The following is a 9,547-nucleotide window of genomic DNA, read 5'->3' as shown; positions in this document are numbered from 1 at the left end:
CCAGGTTCAATCCCTGGCAGCATCTCCAGGTAGGGCTGGGAAAGGTACCTGTCTGAAACTCTGAAGAGCTGCTGCCAGTCACTGCAGACAGCACTGAGCTAGATGGACCAGTGTAAGGCAGCTTCCTATCTTGCACTTAGAAACCTGAAAACCCTGTTCGGCCAGTTTTAAAGGAATGCCTGCTTGTGTAGGAGGCTGCCCAAATACTCCAGCAATCAACTGATGCTGTTATTTGAGTCCCTCCCATCCTCAGAATTGAAACTGGTAGCTACCAGGGAGAGAGCCTTTCTGGATGCGGCTCCATACCTGTGGAGCTCCCTCCCTAAGAAGGCTTGCTTGGTGCCGTCACTGCTTCCTTTTGGGTACCAGGCCAAGACTTCCCTGTCCTGTCAGGCCTTTGAAAATATCTGAAGGATTTGTTCACACTGAAATTGGTTTAGTGGCTGTGTGTGGCCTTCATGCTCCTGGTGCTGCTGCTGCTGCTGTGTGTGTGTGTGTATTTTAACTGCAGCTCTCACAGTGTCCTGGTATTTTTGCGGTGAAGGGAAGTATATAAATGCATTCAGTGGCATATTTAGGCACGGACCACGGGGTGGGGGTCTGTGGCCTCATGCCTCCTGGGGGGCCTCCAAATGCAGAATCCTGATGCCCCACCACTATTTCCCCTTCGCTCCCACTGCTCACCCGCTCCACTCCACTCACCCCCCACCGCGGTGCTGGCGCCAGTGGGTGCAGGCGGGCCTCCTCGGGCCTGCAGACCAGCCTCCTCTCTCTGTGCACATGTGCAGTAGAAGTTACGGAGTGTCGCACCCCGTGACATCACAGAATGCAACACTCCATAACTCCTACTGTGCACAAACATAGAGAGAGGGATCTGCAGGCTGAGGAGGTCCGCCATCATTGCTGCCACCACCAGAGGGGTGAGTGGAGTGGAGCAGAGCCGGTGAGCAGCAGCGGAGGTGAAGGGGAAATAGTGGCGGGGGACGGGCAGCAGCAGTGCCAGCAGGTAGAAATAAATAAGTAAATAAGGAGGGCCTCACAGTGGTGTGGGGCTCCGAAGCCCTTCAGCCTAAGGTCTGGGTGCCAAAAATACCTAGGTGTGCCCCTGAATGCATTAAACAAACAACATTTGGCCTTCTTGGTGATTGCCCCTAGGAAGTTTTCCACACCCGGATTTTAGCCTGCATCTCCTCCAGAATGGAGCACATGCGTTCACATATTGGGCAGATTTACCCCGAAATCCCTGTGAGCTATCAGGGAGCACTCCACACACGATTCAGGTTTTTCACCACTTGTTAGAGTGCAACCCGATTTATATCCGGGTTTTTTAAAAAATCCACTTTCTGCTTCAGTTTTTTGGATAGTTTTGAGTTCGCAGTAAAGCCTCGCAGAAAACTCATGGTAACGCTTGCTGTGTGCTGTGGAATTTGCTCTCATCTGAGATCCACATGGCTCCCTCTATCCCAATCTTTCATAGAGGACTGAAGACTGTCCATTTGATCCAGGCTTTTGGCTAGTAAGTTGTCCACTGCTCTCTTTTATGGTTGTAGCTGTGTCTGTTTTACCGAGAATGGTTTTTAAGGATGTTTTATGATTGTTTAGTTTGATCCTGTTGTTCACTGCCCTGGGGTCTTTGGACAAAAGGTGTTATAAACATATAAATAATGAATGAATGACATAATAAATGTCCCCGAGGGTTGCACAGCCCTCAGGGACATGTTTCCTGGTGGCACCAAGTGTTTCCAGGGGAAAGGAAAGCAGTTGAAATTCACTCCCTCCATGCAAGCAGTGTTAGTCTGGAATTCTTTAGAAGCACTGGTGCTATGCGGGTGCTTCTTCTCTAGCACCAGCTTTGTTAGTCTGGATATCAACCAGTGTGCATATCACAGGCAGCGATGGCTCGTTGCACACCCATCATGGGCAGAGCTGTAATTGTGCGCACTGGCTCAAAAAACTTGTATACAGCTGCTACTGGAGCCGCCGCCAGTTCTTTCTGGGGCTGCTGCGCTCACTGTGATGGTCACCCAGCAGTGCCCCCTTCCCTGCATGATGCTCCTTCTCTCCCATCATGTGCAGTGGCAGCCTCCCTGATGAAGCAGCCTGGGGTAGTCTGCTCTGCCCCTGCTGCTCAGCATGGCAGCCAGCTGAGCAGCAGGAACACGGCAGCCTACCCTGGGCTCCTTTGTCAGGGAGGCTGCCACTGCCACTGCCACTGCCACTGCCACTGCCGCATGCAAGAGAACACGAGCTGCCTATGCCTTCCCTATGTCATTGACATCTATGCCATAATGAAGAGTCGTGACATATGTGTTGGATAAACCACATCTTTACTGAGTAGGATCAGGGGGGATCTGCAACCATCTAAACCAAACAGGTGGGGGCAAAGGTACACCTAGGTAATTTTGGACCTAAAGACCTTTGGAGCCCCACCCCCTCTGCTGCAAGTTAAGCATCATTTTTTAACATGCAGGCTCTTGAGGGCACAAACAACACCATCAAGGACAGACGAAAAATGATTTGGGAGCCCCCAGGGGCTGTGGAGATGCTGGACTTCAGCCCCAAAGTCCAGGGATAAGAGCACCTCTGGGTGGGGGCAAAGGTGCTCTTACCCCTGGACTTTGGGGCTGAAGTTCAGGGCAGCGTTCCCTTTAACAGGGATTTCCAGATGTTGTTCACTACAACTCCCAGCATCCCCAGCTGCAATAGCCTTTGTCTGGGGATTCTGGGAGTCATGGTCAACAACATCTGGGAATCCCTGTTAGGGAACACTGGTCCAGGGCCTCCACAGACCCTGGGGGCCCCCCAATCCTCTTTCGTCTGTCCCGGGTGGTGTGGTCACCCAGCGGAGCATGGCAGTGCTTAATTTTCAGGGGAGGGGGGCCTCCAAAGGCCTTTAAGTCCAGGCTCCGAAATTACCTAAGTGCACCTCTGGGTGTGGGGGGGCACCTAATTGTTCTGTGCTGGCACAACTTGCTATCACCACCCACAGCCCAAGCTGAGAGTAAGTCTACTCTGAGTCCATGCTAGTCGTCAGTAGCTGCCCTGACCACCACACTCAAACAACTGCAAGCAATTTCCACTCAGTCATAAACTGTCACCTCAGCTGTGGTGAAAAAGCCACTTTCAAGGTCAAGACAGAGCTAGGGCTGACTTTATCTCCTAGGTAGAAAATGAAAGCATGCAAATGTAAGGAGCATATATATAACTCTCATTTTTGTACTTCCTTCCTGGAGTGTCATGATTTGGGGAAGGTGTACCCTTGATACTGTTGTTGAATCTCCTTGTACTTTTCATTGCATCTTGTCATCGAATATATAGGACTTGGACAATTATAATGGGAACTGAGCTTTGTTCCCTGAATTCAATTAGCCGATTCGAAAAAAGAAAAAAAAAATCATGTAGGAAGCCATAAACCAGAATAATAAAAAAGGAAGGCTTGAAGTTCACTTATACTTCCCAAGTGTCCTCTAGTTTCTTTTGCAGCGGAATTGATGGTGACATTGCCTTTTTAATTAGGAAGGGCCGGTTACAGTCTATCGCTGTGCAGTACAAACAAAATGCAGAGGACGTGGTGAAGTGGCCAGAATCAAAGCAGCTGTCCAGGATGTAAGTAACAAAACTCACTCAACTCTCAAGATACCATAGAGGAAGGCACCATTGCTCCTTCAGGACATCCCTGCAAACACAGCTACCAGCTATCCTCAAATATGATTGATCTGTGATGATTCTATCTAGGATTGGGCAGCCTGGGAACATGGTGTATTGCATTAAAAACATTGTTGGATCAACTATGTAGCTATCTTACGATCTATAGGCAGGTTCACACATCATGGAAATCTAGTGGCTCAGCTGAACTGCTGGTTCCCAGAGTGCAGGTGGAAGCCCGACTTCCATTGACAAGATGGATATGCAGACATTTGGCATTTTGTTCAAATCTGCCAATGTAAGCATATTCTGCCCTACCTGCATTCTAGAAGCCAACAGCTGTAACTAAGATTTGAAGTGCAGGACAATGTTGGCTTCCAGACCAGAAGTAGGGTGGAATATGCCAACACTGGTGGGTTCAGACAACACACCCAATGTTGGCATAGCTGTCCTGACAATGGAAGTCAGCTCTTTTGTGCCCTCTGGGAACCAGTGGTTTGGTCAATCCACCAGTTCTCCATTATGTAGGAATCTGCTCTATCTGTCCATCAATCCATCCATCCTTTTGCCTTCCTGAGGTCCATTTGGACACTAAATTAGAATAGGGCCCTACATATCTAGAACCATGGCCTTTGATCACATGGACTGGACTTGTGAATGTTAGACTCTACGTGTACAGGACATTATTTCAAGGTGATGTCCAATGCTTCGATGTCAAGTGGCTTTGTGGAAGCCTATTAAGGATGTGGGGCCAAAATATCACACACACACACACACACAAGCGCACAAATGAGCTCTACTAGAGGCATAGCGAGGGGAGAGTGGGTCCATGTTCACTACATGAGCAACCTCCCCTCTCCCCATGGTGCCCCCTCCACTGGCAGCGAATGCACACAGGCACACAGGCACCCCACTCACACAGATCCACCCATCTTCCTTCCATCGGCCAGGAAGGAGCTCAGCTGATGCAAGGAGGAGGCATAGAGCCTGGCCAGCTGCTGAGGGAGACAGCAGCAGCAGTAGGGACCCCAGCCAAGGGGAGATCGGCGGCTCCCCAACCGATGTGTAGGGCACGATGGGTTCTTTGAACCCATCTACTCTACTCTATTACAGCTCTGTACCTGAGCTCTACGCACGTAGAGTCACATCTATTTCAAGCTAGTTTGTTACCTTCTGAAATGCATGTGTATTTACACCTCCATTATAGGCAAATTGATGCTATTAGTTAATATCAGGGTTACATTGATTAATATTTAAGGTATGTAAGCATCCTCTTTATACATGCACCTCTGTACTGAGTAAGGAGCCAGGGACTGCCAATCAGGAATAAGGAATGGCATATAATTTCAGCCTAGTATAAATGCCCTAAAAGGGGCAAAATAATACAATACAATTATTACCAGTAGGTGGTAATGTTCTTATTTCCATGTGGTATGTTTCTATTTCCAAACCAGTAGGGCATCCTACAGCTTTCGAAACAAGAAAGCTCTCTACACTAAACGTGTGTGTGTGTGTGTGTGTGTGTGTGTGTGTGTGTGTGTAAAAGAATGATTATCAAATCATAACTATTCTTGATAAATCATAAGTGCATGGAGGCATCCGTGCTGGGCATAATTAGTACTACACCTCCACAAGACTGAATGTCAATGACGTTTCAAATGCTCTTCACCAAACAATGTCTGCAGCCAAGGTGCCTCGATTGTAAGAGGAAGCATATAATTTTGTTAATTGCAGAGATATTGCTGGGAATAAAAAGGAAAGCCTCTCAGAGGCTATAAACTGCAGCATTAGGATGCACAAAACAGCCTTCCATATTTAATGATCTGGTAACTGTACTCAATTACTAGCAGTTGGTTTTTTTATTATTTAAAAATGCATATTGGGAGATGGATGGGTTAGAAACCTGAATGCTTTGACAAGTGTGCTGTCCCTGATCCCACCCTTGTAGTCTGAGCAATGAGAAAAGTGGGCCTTGGTCACTGTCAGGACTTGAGCCCACAAAAGGGTCTTGCATTGTTGATCTGTGGGATGTCGGGCAAGGTCTCAGCTCCAGCAGCATCACCCAACTCTTGATAAAGGAAGGAACTGCAGAAAATCAAGGGGCAGAAGCCTGGATCAAGTAGTCTCACAAGGGGAGACTACCCTCACCTAGCCTAGGCTGCATTCCCACAATCGTGGCATAAACATGTCCAGAGTCCTCTTGAGGCTCTGAACAGAACAGAAATGAGCTACATCATCCTCCCACTCCCAGCATCTCCGTGGCAACGGAACTCTGTTCGCCAGTACAGCATGGAGTCTAACCCCATACTCCATGGAAGCGCATCTGGCTCAGTCACCATAGTCAACCCTTTAACTACAGTTGTTTGCGTCAGAACAGGCCCTGTTGGTTTCTGCTCCCTTCCTGGGACTCCAAAAACAGAGGTGCCATCAAGCACACAGAGGACACAATATACTGCTGCTGAGCTGTGTTTGGCTTGATGTGTTCCACGTTGCGTGGGAGGCCGAAACAGATACACATGCAATTTCTCATGGCATGTTTATTTGATGTTCTATAAATGGGACCTTTCCCCCCTCTTCTGTATTTTAAGAAAGTCTCCAGCTCCAAGACCATGTCATGCAAGGTGAAGAAAGAGAGTACACTGCCATTGCAATTAAATAAATGTCCCGGCCTCCGTGATGTCAACTGTCTTTCTGGAGGACACTCAAAAGCTTTCATCTTTATTGTTAACTGTGGCAATAAACTGCGCCTTTGTGTGACTGGGATCTGGTCATAAAAGGAGAATTTTGGCAGGCCGCATGTGAAGCCATATCAGCATCATTGCATGGCACCATAATAAAAAAAACTTATGGGCAAACTTAACTGGGTTAATTGTGGCATGCAGGATGATAAAGCACTTGTCTTAGAAGGATTGCGAGTGAGGGCCAGAAATATGCCACAAGTGCAGCATTTTGTGAGATTGCTTAAATCAGAAATAAAACTTCTTCCTTATGAAAGATGGGATTGAACTGGTGATGCTATTTTACCGCAGGCCACAGGGAAGAATTGAGAATTGAACTTTAAATGTTAATGTTGCCTGGCATGTGGCTATTTGCGGCTTTTTACAGTGCGAGGGGATGGAAGGCCAGCCTGATGAGCTGGGAAAGGCTGGCCTAGACTGTTGCAAGGAGGACTTTGGGAGAAGGGCTTGCAAATTTGAACACTCTCCCACTTAAAGGAAATCTCTCTGCACATAGAAAAGTATATTTGAGCCCCCCCTTTTTTTAACATGCAAGGGTCTTTTAAAACAAATCTCCACCCTGATTTATATCAAGTCAGACCATTGGTCCATCAAGATATTCCCCTCAGGGGATGAAGCCGCTCTGGGAAGAGCAGAAGGTTCCAAGTTCCCTCCCTGGCTTCTCCAAAGATAGGACAAGATTTTTTTTTTATAGGACAAGATTTTTTTATTGAACCAACAAACTACCAAAGCACACAGTACGTTGGGCTGAGAGAGATTCCTGCCTGCATCCTTGGAGAAGCCACTGCCAGTTTGTGAAGACAATACTGAGCTGGATAGACCAATGGTCTGACTCAGTATATGGCAGTTTCCTATGTTCCTATCTGGCTCAGTATTGTCTACACCAGGGATTCTCAACGTTGGGTCTCCAGATGTTATTGGACTTCAACTCCCATAACCCCCTACCAAAGGCCACTGGGGCTGGGATTATGGGAGTTGAAGTCCAATAACATCTAGGGACCCAATGTTGAGAATCTCTGGTCTACACCAGGGATTCTCAACGTTGGGTCCCCAGATGTTGTTGGACTTCAATTCCCATAATCCCCAGCCCCAGTGGCCTTTAGTTAGGGATTATGGGAGTTGAAGTCCAATAACACCTGGGGACCCAACGTTGACAATCCCTGGCCAACACTGATTGGCAGCAGATCTCCAAGGTTTCAGGCAGGAGTCTCTCCCAGCACTACCTGGAGATGCCAGGGAACAGAACCATGGACCTTCTACATTTAAAACACATACTCTACACTGAGTACAGCCCCATCCCCTAAGGGCAGTGCTTCTTTGTGATGGTACACACTGGTCTTGAGTACTGGCACCCACCAGCAGCTTGTCCTGCCAGGGATCACACTGATCGGTAGGGCTTTGCCATCATTCCTTGCAGGGAATGAAGGCAAAGCCCTCCCTATCTCTGTGATCCCAGGGAGTGGGGGCTGGGTGAGTTTTTGAGTGCCACGCTGAGTGCTTTCAGAGCTTGCTCATGCCCCCTGTGTGTACCATGCAAAATGTGTGTGTGACTCAAAGCTGGCTGGGATTTGTTGACCAAAGTGGGACTTGTGACTCAAAGGGGTCATAGCCAGGTTCTGAGAACAGAACACCTGCACAACACTGAGGTAAGAATATCGGAGAGGAGAGCTGGTCTTGTGGTAGCAAGCATGACTTGTCCCCTTAGCTAAGCAGGGTCTGCCCTGGTTGTATTTGAATGGGAGACTACATGTGTGAGCACTGGAAGATATTCTCCTCAGGGGGTGGAGCCACTCTGGGAAGAGCAGAAGGTTTTGAGTTCCCTCCCTGGCATCTCCAAGATAGGGCTGAGAGAGATTCCTGCCTTCAATCTTGGAGAAGCCACTGCCAGTCTGTGAAGACAATACTGAGCTAAATAGACCAATGGTCTTACTCAATATATGGCAGGTTCCTATGTTCCACATTTTAGTCTACTTTCCTTAAGCCTATACACAAACACCTGGATAGTGTGTGTCTATGTCTTTGTGTGTGCCCCTGTCCATCAGCTTCAAAATGCCTGGACCCATGTGATCCAAATTAGGTACAGTTATATGGACACATAAGGACACCTCAACAGTGTAGTTTGTGATGATTCCATCCAACCAAGTTCAAGATGGTGGATGTGTGAATATTTAAGGCTGAAGTGGGCTAACTTGTGAGGATGGTAATTATCAATTAAGATTATAGTGAAAGAAAAGTAGGCAGATGAGTTCTTATCAGAACAACTTGGATTTTTAAAGAACAAACAAAGCACTGCCTAAGGGGAACATTTTACAGCAGACAGTGCTCACAAATGGTCACCCATCCAAATGCAAACTAAGATGAACCTTGCTTAGCAAAGGGGGCAATTTGTACTTGCTACTGCAATAACCACCATGCTGTTGAGGCTGCTGCAACTCAGCTCAAGTACATTAAACATGAGGTTCCCAAACTTGGGTTCCCAGATGTTGTTGAACTCCAACGCCCATCATCTCCAGTCATTGTAGCTGGGGTGGATGGGGGTTGTAGTCCAACAACACCTGTGGAGCTAAGGTTGGGAACCCTGGAATTATACAATCAAACAAATATTTGTATGGAAGTCCTGACACCTGCATAGTTTGAACAGAACTGAAGGGAGGCTTAACACCTACGAAGGAAAAGACATTTACAAGTGGAAGAACACTTTAAAAAAATACTTGCCACTAAAGCAGGGGTGCATCTCTAATTGAGCAGATGGGTTCAAAGAACCTGGGCCCCCAAGCTCCAGAGGGCCCCCCAGGTCCACCCCTCCCTATTTTCATAATTAGCTTAATTTTCTTAATTATCTCCCTCACACTGAGGGGTCGCCAAGGAGAGGGGTGAATACGGGCCCCTTCTCCCCTAGCTATGCTCCTGTACTGAAGAAGACTGCATCCAGATCAGAACACATCTGGCAAAGTGTGGAGAGCCAGCGTGGTGTAGTGGTTAGAGTGCTGGACTAGGATCGGGGAGACCCGAGTTCAAATCCCCATTCAGCCATGAGACTAGCTGGGTGACTCTGGGCCAGTCACTTCTCTCTCAGCCTAGCCTACGTCACAGGGTTGTTGTGAGGAGAAACTTAAGTATGTAGTACACCACTCTGGGCTCCTTGGAGGAAGAGCGGGATATAA

The 9,547-nt window shown here is 47.7% G+C and overlaps 1 long non-coding RNA gene across 1 annotated transcript; it reads left to right on the top strand.

Moving 5' to 3' along the window:
• Positions 1 to 875: 875 nt before the first annotated feature.
• On the top strand, positions 876 to 6,384 carry LOC128326305 (uncharacterized). Its single transcript, XR_008307949.1, has 3 exons — positions 876 to 943; positions 3,517 to 3,606; positions 6,234 to 6,384. It is a non-coding gene; the product is annotated as an uncharacterized LOC128326305 (long non-coding RNA).
• Positions 6,385 to 9,547: the final 3,163 nt, after the last annotated feature.

Source organism: Hemicordylus capensis, chromosome 5 (genome assembly GCF_027244095.1).
Source record: "Hemicordylus capensis ecotype Gifberg chromosome 5, rHemCap1.1.pri, whole genome shotgun sequence".
Lineage (NCBI taxonomy): Eukaryota > Metazoa > Chordata > Lepidosauria > Squamata > Cordylidae > Hemicordylus > Hemicordylus capensis.
This window is presented reverse-complemented; position numbering and strand designations above follow the sequence as displayed.